Source organism: Scyliorhinus torazame, chromosome 1 (genome assembly GCF_047496885.1).
Source record: "Scyliorhinus torazame isolate Kashiwa2021f chromosome 1, sScyTor2.1, whole genome shotgun sequence".
NCBI classification, from domain to species: domain Eukaryota; kingdom Metazoa; phylum Chordata; class Chondrichthyes; order Carcharhiniformes; family Scyliorhinidae; genus Scyliorhinus; species Scyliorhinus torazame.
Window position 1 is genome coordinate 65,421,549 of NC_092707.1, and position 18,640 is coordinate 65,440,188.

The 18,640-nt window shown below is 48.7% G+C and overlaps 2 non-coding genes across 2 annotated transcripts; both read right to left on the reverse strand.

Annotated features, from left to right (window-relative positions):
- Positions 1-14,393: 14,393 nt before the first annotated feature.
- On the reverse strand, positions 14,394-14,465 carry trnaa-ugc (transfer RNA alanine (anticodon UGC)). Its single transcript has one exon. It is a non-coding gene; the product is annotated as a tRNA-Ala (tRNA).
- A 396-nt stretch (positions 14,466-14,861) lies between these two features.
- trnad-guc (transfer RNA aspartic acid (anticodon GUC)) lies at positions 14,862-14,933 on the reverse strand. Its single transcript has one exon. It is a non-coding gene; the product is annotated as a tRNA-Asp (tRNA).
- Positions 14,934-18,640: the final 3,707 nt, after the last annotated feature.

The window sequence follows — 18,640 nt, forward strand, 5'->3', positions numbered from 1 at the left end:
GCTGTGCTTGATGTTTGAGTGTTGCTATTCCTTTCTGACACATTGAACATTTATTTTGAAAACAGGTACAGATAACTGAACATCAGCAATTGTGTTTAATAAACTGATACAAATTGCTTGCTTAAAGATTACTGTGGAAATTCTGATCCTTGTTAGCTTTGTTTTCGTATAAAGAGGTAATTCTTGAACGCAGTGAAATTTAGAACATACTTGTCAGGAATGTTTGAGTATTCACTTATTTTGGAACTTGCCACTATAAGGTGAGTTGCAACCTCTTTGAGGTTGAAAGTAAACATGCCAAGTGAAGAGAAAAATTTCCTCGCAGAATTTGCGAAGCAAGTTTGAATAATTTATTGGCCCGGAGTTTGCAGTCAGCTGCAAAGCAGGAGTGCTAGCGCTGACCTCGAAGAAAGCTTCCCCCGAAGCTCTAGTAGTTTTCCTTTTCCCGATCTCTCATCACGTCAATGGAATCTCCAGCAATAATATCGACAGGCAAGGTCAACAGCCAATCGCATTGTATTATTCTCATCCAGCAAGCCAGAAAGATAAAATCGCCCAATATCCTTCACTTTTAACATTTCTGACAGTAAAATAATTGATTATGATTGGATTAAGATAGAAGTTAAAATAAAGGTGATGAACTTTTTAAAAATTGAAAAAATGTGGAATTTGACAATTTACGAAAATGAACTTAAATTTTCAGGACCAGTGAGGGTGTTTAGAATTAATTATGATAGTTCACTGTTATAAACCCAGTTAGTACTTATTCAAGGGTTTTTAAACTGAGATTAAAAGCGTGAGAGTAGAAGTTCTTGTCAATTGAACTGATTTCTATGGTTGGGGGTGGTGTTTGCCTGAAGCACATCCTCAAGAGAAGTGTACAATCACTAACAGCAACTTCTGGAGTTGCACATTATTCTGTGCAAGTGTGGACTCGAGAAGTAATTGTCCTTTTCAGCGGAGTAATGATGGCGAACATCAGCATTGCCATTGTTATCACACAGAATCTGGGTCATTGTGAACTGCATGGTTTCCAATTGAGAAATGGCATCACTGTGATTTGAACTTTCTCCTCGCATTCAACTCCTATTCCTGAAAATACAGTTTTCCTAAACATGTCTTGCTCTTTAACATTTAAAACTGATAACCTTGTAGGGGAGTGAATGCCACTGGAGTTTCCTGTGGTTTGAAAACCTCTCTCAAATCATACAGTTCTAATTAAACTAGCTGTCAAATGTATTTACAAGATTTATAATTGCACAAACCGAAGTAATTGGGTATATTAATCAACAATGCAATATTTTGATTTACATATGTTAAACTGTTTCCAGAACTAATATAATTAATATCCAAAAGGTTTTAAAGTGAGAAGTGCTATTTCATTGCATATCATGGCAATGAGATGCAATTCTATGAAAAATAAACAATTGAGACGCAGGAAAGGGGAGCTACATAATGAAGAAAGCTAACCATTTCATACTTGGAATCATAGAATTTACAGTGCAGAAAGAGGCCATTTGGCCCATTGCGTCTGCACCAGACCTTGGAAGAGCACCCTGCTTAAGCCCACGTCTCCACCCTATCCCTGTAACCCCACCTATCCTTTTGGACATTACAGGGCAATTTAGCATAGCCAATCCATCTAACTCGTTTGGAATGTGGGAGGAAACCGGAGAATCTGTGCAGACACGGGGGAAAAATGCAAACTCCACACAGACAATCACCCGAGGTCAGAATTTAGCCTGGGACCCTGGAGTTGTGAGGCAGCAGTGCTAACCACTGTGTCACCATGCCCCCCTCTTCACGGAGATCTACGTCCAAGTCACTAGAATTCTGTCACACGAGCTGTTTTTAATCTTTTTTAGTTTTCAGACTGATAATCCATGCAATTGTTGTGAGTTTGTGTTTATTCACTAGCATTTTGTTGCATGTCCAATAGTTTGGAATAATTTTCAGTGACTACTGTACACCTGAAAAAATTACATGTAACAAGAATTTTGCCAAACAGGAGAGAATTTCTGATTAATGTAATTTTAGCAAGGGGCTGGGGATGTAAGTGGGTTCGCGCGTTGGCTTCAGAAGCTGTTTCAACAAAAGATTAAAATTATCAATCCTCTGATAATCTTAATTTGTCCAATCATAAACACTGAGCTAATTATCTCTGATATTAAATTAAGACACTCATTGGAGCTTTTTTGTTGTTTAATATGTATTTGTATTGAAATTTTCAAGTTCCAACAAACATTGCAGCAAAGGGGGAAAAAAAGACATAGCTATCAATGTACAAACAGGTACAGCACATAGTACGAGTCATTGCAAGCATAGGAGCAAACAAGACAGGATGAGTCAGGAACAATATCCCTAACATGTTCCCTTCACGGATACCAGACCAGTCTTCACTAAGATGTGGAGATACTGGGTTGGGTACTGTAAAAGGTCTTACAATACCAGGTTAAAGTCCCAACAGGTTTGTTTTGAATCGCTAGCTTTCAGAGCACAGCTCCTTCCTCAGGTGAATGAAGAGGTGGGTTCCAGAAACACGTATAGAGACAGTCAATGATGCAAGACGATACTTTGAATGCGAGTCTTTGCAGGTAATTAAGTCTTTACAGGTTCAGACGGAGCGACTGGCGAGAGGGATAATCACATAAAGAGATGTGAATTGTCTCAAGCCAGGACAGTTGGTGGGATTTCACAAGCCCAGGCCAGATGGTGGGGGGGTGAATGTAATGCGACATGAATCCAAGGTCCCGGTTGAGGCCGTACTCGTGTGCGGAACTTGCTCGGCGATTCTGCGTTGTGTGTCCTGAAGGCCGACTTGGAGAACGTCTTCACTAAAACAGGACACAGTCAACATCACTTCAGAGGGAAACAAAAATTGAGAACCCCAGAACTAAGGGATAAGTTATACTACACTGACACCCCACAATGCAATCCAACTCCCGTGAAGGACAGAACAGACAACCACCATATGACTACAATGAGAGGACCGACTGCCACAAGTCCAAGTAAATCTCATCTCAAATCCAGGGTCTCCCATAGAAAATAAAGAAATGGGCAAAGAGTGAAAAGTAAAAACCCGAGCTACCAGACCCCACCCATCGGCTCCCAAGTCTAAAGGAAGAACAGGCTACCAGACGATCAAACAATGACCCCCCCCCCCCCGCAAAGAGGACAACAGGATACATGGGACCAGAGGTTAAGAATATTATCCAACCCCACCTGAAAAGGGAGAACCCAGTCCCAGAGATGAGGGGGACGTCAGGGCACCCCTCAAAGGGGGGGATGCCCTGAGAAGGAGGGTCAGCCCACCCCAGCAGCAGGAAACCCACCTCAACTACCAGACCACTAAGTAAAAAGGGCTAGGACTAACAAGACACCCATACCAAAACAGCCTGCTCCTATCAACCGTAGCACCGAGATTTACCATCTAAACATGCGCCAATGCAAAATTTCACCACAAGTAGCTTGGGAGAAAACCAAGTGCAGAGTTAGGGACACAATGGAAGAACACCTCCGGGTATAGATTGCAGCATGTAATTAAAAAGGCAAATGGAATGTTAGCGTTTATTGCAAAAGGGTGAGTATAAAACTAGAGACGTGTTGTTGCAATTGTATAGGGTGTTGGTGAGACCACATATGGAGTATTCTGTCCAGTTTTTGTCTCCTTATTTGAGGAAGTGGTGGCATTGGAGACAGTTCAGAGGAGGTTCACCAGATTGATTCTGGGGATGAAAGGGTTACATAGATACATAGAAGATAGGAGCAGGAGGAGCCCTTTTGACCCTTCGAGCCCACTCTGCCATTTATCACGATCATGGCTGATCATCTAACTCAATAGCCTAATCCGGCTTTCTCCCCATAGCCTTTGATCCTATTCGCCCCAAATGCTATATCTAGCCGCCTCTTGAATATATTCAATGTTTTAGCATCAACTATTTCCTGTGGTAATAAATTGCACAGGCTCACCATTCTTTGTGTGAAGAAATGTCTCCTCATCTCTGTCTGAAATGGTTTATCCTGAATCCTCAGACTGTGGCCCCTGGTTCTGGACGCACCCATCATTGGGAACATCTACCCTGTCTAATTAGAATTTTATAAGTTTCTATGAGATCCCCCCTGATTCTTCTGAACTCCAGCGAGAACAATCCTAACCTAGTCAATCTCTCCTCATATGATAGTTCCGCCATCCCTGGAATCAGTCTGATATACTTCCGCTGCACTCCCTCGAGAGCAAGAACATCTTTCTTCAGAAAAGGAGACCAAAACTGCAGACACTATTCCAGGTGTCGCCCTGTATAAATGCAACAACACATCCCTGCTCCTGTACTTGAAATCTCTCGCAATGAAGGCCAATATACCATTTGCCTTCTTTACCGCCTGCTGCACCTGTATGCTTACCTTCAGTGACTGGTGCCCAAGGACACCCAGGTCCCACTGCACACTCCCCTCTCCCAATTTACAACCGTTCTGGTAGTTATCTGCCTTCCTTTGATTCCAAAGAGAATAACCTCACACTTATCCAAATTATACTGCATCTGCCAATGATTTGCCCACTCTCCCAACCTGTCCAGATCATGCTGTAGGATCTCTGCATCCTCATCACGGTTCACCCTCCCACCCAATAATCTGCAAACTTTGAGATGTTACATTTTGTTCCCTCATCCAAATCATTGATATATATTGTGAATAGCTGGGGTCCCAGCTCTCCTTTCATTAGTCCACCTGGCCAAACTTCTTGTAAACGTGCCCTCTCCCCTTTCCCTGAACTCTCATCTTTCATTTCACTTCTGTACCCCCTCATGCCCTCTCTGAGACTTGTCCCCTGCTCTCTCAAACCTTCTAAACTGCTGACCACCCAACAGCACTTTGTGGTCCCCGTTTCCCAGAACTCCATGTTTGAATCCGTGCATTTAGGTTTCTGCCCCTACCATAGCACTGGAATTGTTAGGGACCCAGATCAGAACTCCTTTTGTTCAGTTGCTGGACTGGAACCAATTGTTATGGGTCCAAGAACGAGACCCCAATTTGTTATGGGATCCGGATGAGAACTTAATTCTTTACTTTGGAGCGGGTTAGCACTGCTGCCTCACGGCGCTGAGGTCCCAGGTCTGATCCTGGCTCTGGGTCACTGTCCATGTGGAGTTTGCACATTCTCCTCGTGTTTGCGTGGGTTTCGCCTCCACAACCCAAAAATGTGCAAGCTACATGGATTGGCCATGCTAAATTGCCCTTAATTGAATAAAAATGAATTGGGTACTCTAAATTTATATTAAAAATCTATTTACTTTCGAAAATTGTGAGGGAATGTTATTGCACCAAAGGTGTAATAACACTGACACCTTTTATGGTAAAACAAACTTTAATTTAGATACAGAATTATTACGATATTAGCAATAAGGAAATAGCTTGCATTTATCAGTTGGAACATATTACTTGCTTTCTAACCCTGCCTCTGTATATGTATTTTCCAATTAAGCAAACCAACATATCTTGAATACCACTCATGGATAAAGTCAGCAACAAGGTTTTCCACTTGTTACTATTGGTACAAAGCCTTTGAGAGAGAGAGAGTCCTTTAAGAGCAAACTGAACCCTGTCAGTCCAGCTTAGTGTTCCAGAAGCAACTGACAAGTCTGGTCCCTCCCATTAACTATGCCACCTGCAGTCCACATTCTAGTATCTTGTTACAAATGGTTACATTGCCCCTGCAAAAATCAATGATTCTCCTTTTGTAATCACAGCAAAAATACTTAGTGCAAACTTAAAATATGAAAATTTCTCCCATTCGTCACACAATAAAGTCACAATTGCAGTCCTCTGTGGCTGTGAGAACAAAGTTAAACATTCTCTCCTCCTCCTGCTGACCTGTCTGCAGTCTTTGACACAGTACCACACCATCCTTTTCAGACATCCCAGCCTCAGCTCATTTGTTGATGAAACCTTCATCCTTGTAATTGGAGGCTTAGAGCTTTACGCACAGAAAGAGGTCCTTCGGAGCATGATGGCTGCGCGGGCCATCAAGCGCCTATCTGTTCTAATCCCATTTTCAGCACTTGGTCCGTGGCCTTGTATTCTTTCAAGTGCTCATCTAAATGTTTCTTGAATGTTGTGAGGATTTCTGCCACCCTTTCATTTAAAAAAAAATATTTTAATTCTCCTTTTTCACATTTTCATCATATTTACAACAACAAAGAATTAACAACAGCAACAAATACAATGGCAACTCCCGAGCCAAAAATCCCCTCATCCTACCCACCCTCAAACAGCTCCCAACATTTTGAATACAAAACCCCAATGAAAAAGAATCATCATTAACTTATACATTCTGATACCAATCAATCCAGTTGAAACGGTGGTTAACAAGAACTGTGGTTTTAATCAGCTAGAATGTGCTCACCAGTAGCTCCTCCCGCACTGAGTGGCTGTCCCGGATCGATGGGTTATATACCTTCTCAGAGGGGTGGAGCCACAGGCGGAGCCAACAACAACATCAACACAACAACAGTAACAGTGAGTAAACACAATAATATATACAACAGCCATACGTGGCTCACCACATTCATCCCCTGTTAAAAAAAAAAGTCCGGCGGGGGTGAAGTGGACTCACAGGTTCATTCTCACAGGAAGACGTGTTGTCCGCTGTGAACGTCGCAGTGTAGGCGCTGGCGTCGACACCTTCGACTCCGGGAGCACGTCATCCTCACAACAGGGTCCCGGACAGGGTGACAGCGCAGGGGCGGTGCTAATGGACCCGGATGAGTTGATGGGGTAGATGGGGAGGTAGAAGGAAGCGGTGAGGTGATGGTGGGCGCAGGGGTACCCGCGGGGGCCAGGTCCCTGAGAGACTGTGTCCTGCTGCCCGTCGCGGTGTGTCACGATGCGTACTGAGGGTTCGCATGGAGGAGGTGAACCCTCTCGACCAAGGGGTCGGCCTTATGGCTCCTCACGTGCCTCCGGAGGAGTACCGGCCCAGGAGTCGTGAGCCAGGTAGGAAGCGAGATCCCGGAGATCGACGTCCTGGGAAAGACAAATAGACGGTCGTGAGGGGTCTCGTTAGTGGCAGTACACAAAAGTGACCGGATGGAGTGGAGCGCGTCCGGGAGGACCTCCTGCCAGCGGGCGACTGGGGGACCTCTAGACCGTGGGGCCAGAAGGACGGCCTTCCAGACCGTAGCATTCTCCCTCTCCACCTGCCCGTTTCCCCTGGGGTTGTAGCTGGTAGTCCTGCTTGAGGCAATGCCCTTACTGAGCAGGTACTGACACAGCTCATCGTTCATGAATGAGGATCCCCAATCGCTGTGAATATAAGTGGGGAAACCGAACAGGGTGAAGATGCTGCGCAGGGCCTTGATGACTGTGGCAGAGGTCATGTCAGGACATGTGATGACAAAAGGAAAATGTGAGTACTCATCAACAACGTTGAGAAAGTATACGTTACGATCAGTGGAGGGGAGTGGCCCTTTGAAATCCATACTGAGGCGTTCAAAAGGGCGGGAAGCCTTCACCATGTGAGCCTTGTCTGGCCGATAGAAGTGCGGCTTGCACTCCGCACAGACCTGGCAGTCCCTGGTCATGGCCTTGACCTCCTCTGTGGAGTAGGGCAGGTTGCGGGCCTTGACAAAGTGGAGAAGCTGGGTGACCCCCAGGTGACAGAGGTCGTTGTGGATAGCCCATAACCGGTCAGCCTGCGCGTTGGCGCAGGTGCCACGGGACAGGGCATCTGGGGGCTCATTGACCTTCCCAGGATGATACAAGATGTCGTAGTTATAGGTGGAGAGCTTGATCCTCCACCGCAAAATCTTGTCGTTCTTAATTTTGCCCCGCTGCATGTTGTTGAACATGAAGGCAACCGACCGTTGGTCTGTGAGAGTGAGTCTCCTGCCAGCCAGGTAATGCCTCCAGTGCCGCACAGCTTCCACAATGGCTTGCGCCTCCTTTTCAACAGAGGAGTGTCGCATTTCGGAGGTATGGAGTGTACGGGGAAAAAAGGCGACAGGCCTCCCTGCCTGGTTAAGAATGGCTGCCAGGGCAAAGTCAGACGTATCGCTTTCCACCTGGAACGGGATGGATTCGTCCACGGCGTGCATCGTGGCCTTGGCAATTTCAGATCTGATGCGGTTGAAGGCCAGGTGGGCCTCAGCCGTCAGGGGAAAAGTGGTGGACTTAATGAGTGGGCGGGCTTTGTCCGCATAGTTGGGGGCCCACTGGGCATAGTAGGAGAAGAACCCCAAGCACCTTTTCAGGGCCTTGGGGCAGTGGTGGAGGGAGAGTTGCAGGAAGGGGCGCATGCGTTCGGGGTCAGGCCCTAGGACTCTGTTTTCTACGACATAGCCGAGGATGGCTAGCTGGGTTGTGCGGAAAACGCATTTCTCCTTATATGTCAAATTAAGGAGTCGGGCGGTGCGGAGGAATTTTTGAAGGTTGGCGTCCTGCAGGTCATGGCCGCAGATGGTAACATTATCCAAGTACGGGAACGTGGCCCACAGCCCGTACTGGTCGACCATTCGGCCCATCATTCGTTGGTGACGCCGAAGGGGACCCTGAGGAAATGGAAGAGACAGCCATCTGCCTCAAAGGCAGTGTATTGGCGGTCCTCCCACCGGATAGGGAGCTGGTGGTACGCGGACTTCAAGTCTACCGTAGAGAAGACTCAATACTGCGCAATCTGATTGACCATGTCAGATATGCGCGGGAGGGGGTACGCATCAAGCAGCGTGTACCAGTTGATCGTCTGACTGTAGTCGACTACCATCCGGTTCTTCTCCCCGGTCTTGACGACCACCACTTGTGCTCTCCAGGGGCTATTACTGGCCTCAATGATCCCTTCCCTCAGGAGTCGCTGGACCCTCTGACCTGATGAAGGCCTTGTCATGAGCACTGTACCGTCTGCTCCGGGTGGCGACGGGCTTACAGTCTGGGGTGAGGTTCGCGAATAGCAAGGGAGGGGCGACCTTCAGGGTCGCGAGGCTACAGATGGTGAGAGGGGGCAGGGGTCCCCCAAACTTCAGGGTTAGACTACGGAGATTGCACTGAAAGTCTAAACCCAGTAGGAGAGGGGCGCAGAGATGGGGGAGGACGTAGAGTTTGAAATTGGCATATTCGACGCCCTGTATTGCCAGGTTGGCGGTGCAGTACCCCCGGATCTGCACGGAGTGTGATCCGGAAGCTAGGAATATGACTTGTGAGGCGGGGAGGACCCAGAGGGAACAGCACCTTACCAAGCTCGGGTGGACGAAGCTATCCGTGCTCCCGTAGTCGAAGAGGCAGGACGACTCCTGCCCGTTGAGGCTGATGGCCATCATCAAGCTTTGAAGATGGCAAGGCCGGGACTGGTCAAGTTGAATGGAGCTGAGTTGATGGCGATGAGTGTCGTTCTGGTCGCAAAATGGTGGCCTCAATGAAGTCGGACAAAATGGCTGCCCCCATGGATTGCACACGGCGTTCGACGTCGATGACGTCAGACAAGATGGCTGCCCCCATGGATTGCACACGACGAGTGACGCGTCAGCAGAGGGCGCTCCGGGCAGGCACGATGCCACGCTGCGGGGTCTGTGAGTCTCAGACTGGGCTTGACAGGCTTTTGGTTTTTGATTTTGATTTTTGGGCTTAGCTAGGCATACTTTAGCGTAGTGCCCCTTCTTGCCACACTTGTTACACGTGGAGTTGCAAGCCGGGCAACGCTGCCTGGGGTGCTGGCCCTGACCACAGAAGTAACAGCATGGTCCGCCAGAGCTGGACGGCTGCCGCGAGGTGCAGGAATGAGGCACGCCTTGGTCGGGTAATGGCTGCGCCTCCGACGTCCCCGAGGATGCCGCGTGGTCGGATGGGAAGGCATCCAGGCTCTGGAAGGCCACTTCCAGCGAGGTAGTCAGCTTCACAGTCTCCTCAAGGCCGAGGGCCCCCTTTTCTAGAAGCCGCTGCCGGATGTAGCTGGACCGGACACCTGCCACATAGGTGTCCCGGACCATCAGCTCCGCGTGCTTGGCCGCTGTGACAGTCCTGCAGTTACAACTGCGGACGAGTACTCTCAGTTCACGTAGGTATTCAGCCAGTGACTCACCCTGGCGCTGACGCCGTGTGGTCAGGAGGTGTTGAGCGAGTACCTCGTTCGCCGCCCTCACGAACTGTCGTTTGAGCAGCTCCACTGCCTCTGTGTATGAGGCCGCGTCTCTGATGAGCTGGAAAATCCTGTGGCTCACCCGGGCGTTGAGGAGATGCTGTTTAATTTCCAGGGAGACCTCGGCGGCGAAGGAGCTGAGGTAGGCCTCAAAGCAATTGAGCCAATGCTCAAATATTGCCGTAGCCTCCGGCGCCTGCAGGTCAAGATCAAGGCATTCTGGTTTTAAAACAGCTTCCCTGTTAAAAATAAATTCTAGCTGATTAAATTGATACCAATCAATCCAGTCGAAATGGTAGTTAACAAGAACTGTGGTTTTAATCAGCTAGAATGTGCCCACCAGTAGCTCCTCCCGCACTAAGAGGTTATATACCTTCTCAGAGGGGCGGAGCCACAGGCGGAGCCAACAACAACATCAACACAACAACAGTAACAGTGAGTAAATACAATAATATAGACAACAGCCATACGTGGCTCACCACACATTCCCAACCCCCCCCCCCCACAATGTTCAATGTCATCCAATTCATGAAAATGCAGGATGAACAAGGCCCATGAGTTGTAGAACCCTTCCATCCTGCCCCTCAATTCAAACTTTACTTTCTCAAGTGTTAGGAACTCCAGCAAGTCCCCCGGCCACACCGAGGCACAGGTCGGAGAAGCCGATCTCCACCCCAATAGAATCCGCCTTCGCGCAATCAGCGAAGCTAAATCTAAGACATCTGCCTCCGCACCCGCTTCCAACCCTGGCCGATCCTACACCCCAAATAGCTTCTAAGGTACCTGGTTCGAGTCTCATGTGCACCACCTTTGAGCTTACCCGTAAGACCTCCCTCCAATACCCCTCCAGTTTTGAGCAGGACCAAAATATATGAACGTGGTTTGCTCCCCCCCCCCCCCCCCCCCACAGCGTTCACAAACATCCTCCACCCCCTCAAAAAGTCAGCTCATCCTCACCTTTGTGAGGTGTGCCATATATACCACCTTAAAATGTATCAACCCCAACCTCACGCACAAAGTTGTCGCATTCACCCTCCATGGCACCTCACACCACAAACCCTTCTCCATGTCCTCCCCAACCCTTCCTCCCACCTTGCCTTAATCCCATCCAGTGATTCCTTATCTTCTCCCAGAATAACTCCATAAATTGCCGACAATACCCCTTTCTCCAATGCCCCCGCCATCAATATCTCTTCAAACAGTATGGTGGTCGGTGCAATTGGAAAGCTCTGTACTTAATGCCTGGCAAAGGTTCGGACCTGCATATACCTAAACATCTCCCCCTGCCCCAACCCATATTTCTCCCCAGCTCCTCCAACTTCGCAAACTAGCCTCCCAGAAACAAATCCTTTAATACCCTAACTCCTCTCTCCTCCCATCTCCGAAATTCCCATCCCACCTCCCTGGTTCAAATCTATAATTCCCTCAAATCGGCATTTCCCTTGACCCTGCCCACAACCTAAAATGCTGGCGCAACTGCCTCCAGATCTTGAACGTTGCCACTACCACCAGACTCCCTGAGTATTTCCCTGGGGCCATCGGAAGCGGCAATGTTGCCAATGCCCTCAACTTCGACCCCCTGCATAAACTCTCTACCATTATAACCTACTGGGAGTCCCTCCCCCTCTAACCCAGCTTCCGCACATTCTCAGCATTCGCCGCCCAGCAATAATACAATAAATTTAGGAGACCCAACCCCCCTGACTGCTGTCCTCTTTGAAATAGCACCTTCTTAATCCTAGCCACTTTACCCCCCAAATGAACGAGGTAATCATCTTCTCTACTTCCTTAAAAACGCCTTTGATAAAAAGGTTGGCAGGCACTGGAAAATGAACAAAAACCGTGACAATACATTCATCTTAATTGCCTGCACCCGATCTGCCTGCGGTAGAGGAAGACAATCCCATCTTGCCAAATTCGCTTTCACCCTCCCCACCAAACTAGTAATGTTATATCTACAGAGCCCCCCCCCCCCCAATCTCGTGCCACCTGCACCCCCAGGTATATAAAGTGGGTTACCGCTCTACGGAATGACAGCCCCCCCCATCTCCCCCACCCCTGCTCCCACCCTCAGCCTGGACACCACAAAATATTCGCTTTTGTCCAAATTTAGTTTATGCCCCGAGAAAGATCAAAACACTCAAAGCAGCTTCAGTATACCACCCATCGACGCACTTGGTTCCAACACATGCAGTAGCAAGTCGTCTGCATACAAAGATACCATATGCTCCACCCCCCCCCCCCCCCCCCACCCCGAACTATCCCCCTCCACACCCCCGAACTTGTCGACACAATGGCCAAAGGCTCAATCACAAGCGCAAACAATGGGGGTGGACAAAGGACACCCCTGCCTGGTCCCCCGATGTAAAGCAAAATACTCAGAATTCATATTATTTGTGCGGACACTCACCCTCAGCTCCCTGTAAAGTAATTTTACCCCATCCACAAATCACGGTCCAATCCCAAACTGCTCCGAAACTGCCATCAAATATCTCCACTCTATCCGGTAAAATGCCTTTTCGGCATCCAGCACCATTCTGCCACCCTTTCCAGCAGTGAATTCCAGATTCCCACCACTCTCTGGGTGAAAAGGCTTTTTCTCAAATCCCCTCTCAGTCTCCTGCCCTTTACCTTAAACCTATGCCTCCTTGTTATTGACTTCTCCATTAAGGGGGAAAGTTTCTTCCTCTGCACCCAACTATGTCTCTCATAATTTTGTACACCTCAATCAGGCCCCCCCCCTCAGTCTTCTCCGCTCTAACCAGCCTCTCTTATAGCTGAAATGCTCTAGCCAGCCCAGACAACATCCTGGTGAATCTCCTCTGCACCCTTTATTACCTCTAGACTCGCATTTACCCTCTCATTCTACCCTCTATAAATTTCAGGTCATCCAAACGCTCTGCTTCCAGTATGTTAACTCATCCCAAGTCCAGTTCACCTACCACTCCTTGTTCACTAACCTACATTAACTCTTGGCGAAACACGATCTTGATTTTAAAATTCTCATCCTTGTTTCCACATCACTTTCTCCCTCCTGTACTCAGCACTGTTCATATTGGACAATAACATAGGAACTTATTTGTTTTATTAATAAAGTTCCACCTGACGACACTCAAGTTATGTGAAGATATTAGTGTAGCATGGTGGCGCACGTGCATGCTTGCCTCACGCGCCGAGGTCCCAGGTTCGATTCTGGCTCTGGGTCACTGTCTGTGTGGAGTTTGCACATTCTCCCCGTGTTTGTGTGGGTTTCGCACCCCCCCCCAACTCAAAAATGTGCAGGGTAGGTGGATTGTCCATGCTAAATTGTCCCTTAATTGGAAAAAATTAATTGGATACACTAAATTTAAAAAAGAAAGTTATGTGAAGATATTAAACAATTCCTATAAAGTCCTATCATTTCTGTTGTATTATTCATTATGGTGTAAGATGAATGGCTGCATGGTTACCTTGGTCAGCTGAGTTCACTTTTTAAATATAGATATTACATTGGCTCTCATCAATCAATCCAGTTCAAAGATCATCAGTCATCACTCCAAAGATGTGCAGATTAGGTAGATTGGCCATGCTAAAACATGCCCCTTAGTGTCCAAAGATGTGCAGGTTAGGTGGGTTTACGGGATAGGGTGGGGTAGTGGGCCTAGTTAAGGTGCTCTTTCAGATGGTGCAGATTCGATGGGTCGAATGGTCTTCTGCACTGTAGGGATTTGAAGATTTTATGAAAATATTCATCGGTGTCAGGAATGCCACCCCGCTTATGGAGGAAATTTCTGGCATTAGAGTATGGGCTTCATACATAGATAGTTCGATATTATGGAGAGAAAGGGATAAAGCCATTGTCATAGCATTTAACACCAACTGTTCTTCAAAGCCAAAATTGACATCAAGAAAAGCTGAAATTGTCACAACTCGACAGTCACGATGTGCCACCAAATGGGTTAAAGTGAGGAAACCAGTTGGTGTGGGGAGCTGGCAGGAAGGTGGAGCTGAGGCCCAGATGAGATCAGCCACTGATCCTTATTGAATGGCCGGGCAGGCTCGAGGGGCTGAATGGCCTGCTGCTGTCCTTGGTCCTTATGTTCTAACCTGGTGAATTGGCTCTGCGCTGCCCACACTTGCTATTCTTTCTGCCAGCTCCCCGGCATTTATTCCACTAAAAAATTAAAATAACTTCCGCACGATTTATTGTTTTGCGCCGACAGACATAGTGTCGAGTTTTTCGCAATGGGGATATCACTGGTCGAGGGGAGAAACGAGAAAAAAAAAACAACTGTGGAGATGCCGGGGATTGAACCCGGGGCCTCATACATGCAAAGCATGCGCTCTACCACTGAGCTACATCCCCGACAGTGAACGCAGGGTGGAAATGCGGCTCTAAATAGTTTAAAAAGAAAGGCCCAGGAAGTGCTTTTTCCTCCCTCCCCTTCTGTTAGGTTCACGGGTGCAACGACTCTATTTTCATGCATAAATGTTGCTTTGCAGGGTCCCCCCCCCCTCCCCTTACACCCACTTTCCATTGAGGTGGAAAGTCTTTCGCCTGTGAATGGACTGAAAACTGGGAGCCTCCCCGCCCAAAATCAAGTTCAGTCAGCTGGAGAACCCTGCACCGTATTAATGTATGTCGGTCAATTCGCCTCAAGGATCACCAAACAAGGGTGTATGTTGATGAATGCACAGCCCCGCTCGCTGAAATAAAGAAGAATTAAAGAAGTACTTTTTTTAAAAAAGAAAAAGCACATTTCTCCCCGTCGGGGAATTGAACCCCGGTCTCCCGCGTGACAGGCGGGGATACTGACCACTATACTAACGAGGAATGAACACATTGGCTTGTTTCACTGCTGCCACTCTTATAATTAAACGAGGCCGCCACTGGTGAAGTTGGGGGGGGGGGAGGGATGTTCAACTCACCTTCCAGGTTGACCTGCAGAGTCCAACAGGCATTCCAATTCCATCTCCAAACCATCGATCTGGAGAAAGATTATAAGGACGTTTGCAACAAAAAAAAAAACGTTTGGGATTTTGTCATTTTTCTTTCAACATTTCTCGTTCCCAGGTATTAAAGTATTGAAATAGGGGTGGGGGAATAAAGGCTCTCAGGCGGTCGGTCAAGCAACATCCAATTGGGTAACGAGTCAATTTGCTTGGCATAACAAGGCAGCACCTCCCATAAATGGGCGTAGTTGCCTGACTGATGGCTGGAGTGCGGAGGGCAAAGTCACGGGGTGGGTGAAACTTTTAGGAATACTTTTTTAAAAAGCATGTTTTATGACAAACACGTATCAAAACGGGTTACAGCGAATGAACACCACAGGAAACATACTTCCCAACAATCAACAGTCTGTACAGATTTTCCCCCTTTTTCACACTCCCCCGCGATGAACCGCCCCTCAAAGACGGTCACAAATATCCCTCACTTTTCCTCAACCCCCCCTGAAGAGCCCCTTAACTTATACTTTATCTTCTCTAATCGCAGGAAGTCGGACAGGTCAGACGACCAAGTTGCTACCTCTGGTGGCGATGCCGACCGCCACTCCAGCAAAATTCGCCGCCATGCAATCAGAGAGGCGAAGGCCAAGACATCGACCTTCTTCCTCCCCATGAGCTCTGGCTTCTCTGAAACCCCAAATATCGCTGCCAAAAAGGGTCCACCTCCTCCTCCACTATCCTGGCTAAGACCGCGAACACTCCTGCTCAGAATCTTCCCAATTTTTCGCAACCCCAAAACATGTGCATGTGATTCGCTGGCCCCCGCCCACACCTCTCACACACATCTGCTACCCCCTGAAAGAACCCACTCATTCTTGCCCCAGTCATATGCACCCTGTGCACCACCTTAAACTGTATCAGTCTCATCCTTGCACAAGAGGAGGGTCCCGTTTATCCTATGCAGTGCCTCACTCCATAGAACAAAGAACTAAGAACAAAGAGAAGTACAGGACAGGAACAGGGCCTTCGGCCCTCCAAGCCTGTGCTGACCATGCTGCCCGTCTAAACTAAAATCTTCTACACTGGACTTCCGGTTGCGGCTATGCGGAGCTAAGTCGTACATTCGGCGGCTCCCGCAAAAACGGACTTTTGGGCTCTTTTCAGGGCCCCCAACGGCATTTTTTCGACATTTCCCGGTGTGGGAAGGAGACTATAACAGCTCCCCGATAGTATATGGCTTCTACTCGGAGCGGGGCGACTAAAAAGGTGGTGGTGGACCCGCAGAAGGTGCGAGGGAAGAAGAACAAAATGGCGGCAGGCCGAGACCAGGCAGCGTGGATGCAATGGGCGGAGGAGCAGCAGGAGGGTATCCAGCGCTGCTTCAGAGAGATTAAAGCGGACCTGCTAGAGTCGATGAAGGTTTCCATTGATAAGCTGCTGGAGACACAGACGGCCCAGGGGGTGGCAATCCGCGAGGCTCGACAAAAGATCTCCGACAACGAGGATGAGATCTTAGGTCTGGCGGTAAAGGTGGAGGCGCACAAGGCGCTCCACAAGAAATGGCAGGAGCGGTTCGAGGAGATGGAGAATCGGTCGAGACGGAAGAATCTGCGGATTCTGGGCCTCCCGGAGGGGCTGGAGGGGCCGGACGTGGGGGCCTATGTGGTCACCATGTTGAATTCGCTGATGGGAGCGGGGTCCTTCCAGGGGCCCCTGGAGCTGAAAGGGGCCCATAGAGTGCTGGCGAGGAGGCCCAAGGCTAACGAGCCTCCGCGGGCGGTGCTGGTGAGGTTCCATCGGTTCGTGGATCGGGAGTGTGTGCTCAGGTGGGCCAAGTAAGAGAGGAGCAGCAGGTGGGAGAACGCGGAGGTTCGAATATACCAGGACTGGAGTGCGGAGGTGGCGAAGAGGAGGGCCGGGTACAATCGAGCGAAGGCGGTGCTGCACAGGAAGGGGGTGAAGTTTGGCATGTTGCAGCTGGCGCAACTGTGGGTCACCAACAAGGACTGGCACCATTACTTTGAGTCTCCAGAGGAGGCGTGGGCCTTTGTTCAGGCCGAGAAGTTGGACACAGATTGAGGGTCGGGATGGGCGTTTGGGGACTGAGGTTGATATGTTTTTTTTTTTGAGGGGGGTGCCTTTGTTTTGCTCCGGGTTTCTTTTTCTCTGTGTTTTTCTCTTTCGGGTCGGTGAGGGTGGTTGGGGCGGGCTGGGCACTGTTTTGGTTGGGTTGGTTGGGTGGCTCTTGGAGGGGGGTAGGTAACCAGAAGGACTCTCAGGGATGTTAGTGTATAAGTATAATATATATAGGTTGTTGTTATAGGTAATTGTATACTGGACTGCTGAATTTTATTTTTGGAGAGTATTTATTTGGGACAAGGCAGTTGCCATTTAGTTTTGTTTTTTAATTTTGATGTTGTTTATATATTATTTATTTCTTGTTTAAAAAACTGGCCATTGTTATTTATATTGTTATATTACTGTGTAAAAGATACACAATGTACTGTTATGGTTGGCCAAAAATTTTGAATAAAATATATATTTTTAAAAAAGAATGGAAGGGGGAGGGGGCGAGCCTATGGATGGGGAACAGGAGAGGAGGGTGTGTCACACAATGGTAGGAGACGAAGGAGAGGCGGGAGTAGCCGGGGCAGCAGGAGTCAGCTGACTTGCGGAAATGCAATGGGGGGAATAAATCAGCTAGGATGGGTCCTAGCTGGGGGGGGGGGGGGGGGGGAATCGAGTTGCTGCTGCTATGGTCAAGGGTGAGCTGGAGCGAGTGGGGGGGGTCGAGGCGGGGGTATGCCACCGTGGGAACGGGCCGGGTGTGGGGTGCGGGCGCGTGGCTGGCCGAGGAGGGGTCATGGCTAGTCGGCGGGGGAGGGGGGCAGGTAGCCCCCTAATCCGGCTGATAACCTGGAATGTAAGGAGACTGAATGGGCCAATTAAGCGGGCCCACGTGTTCGCGCACCTGAAGGGGCTGAAGGCGGATGTGGTTATGATCCAGGAGACACACCTGAAGGTGGCAGACCAGGTAAGATTGAGGAAAGGGTGGGTAGGTCAGGTGTTTCACTCAGGGCTGGATGCCAAAAATCGAGGGATGGCGATCTTGGTGGGAAAGAAGGTGTCATTCGAGGCGTCGAGCATTGTGGCAGATAATGGCGGTAGGTACATAATGGTAAGTGGTAAGTTGCAGGGAGAGAGGGTGGTACTGGTCAATGTGCATGCCCCGAATTGGGACGATGCGGGTTTTATGCGGCGTACGTTGGGTCGGATTCCAGACTTGGAAGTGGGGGGCCTGATAATGGGGGCAGACTTTAACATGGTGCTGGATCCAGCACTGGATCGCTCCAGGTCTAGGACAGGTAGGAAGCCGGCGGCGGCAGCTAGAGTGCTGAGGGGGTTTATGGACCAGATGCGAGGGGTGGACCCTTGGAGATTTGCAAGGCCGGGGACAAGGGAATTTTCATTCTTCTCACATGTCCATAAGGCGTATTTCCGAATCGACTTTTTCATTTTGAGTACGGCGCTGATAGCGAGAGTAGAGGATACTGAGTATTCGGCAATAGCCATTTTGGACGACGCCCCGCATTG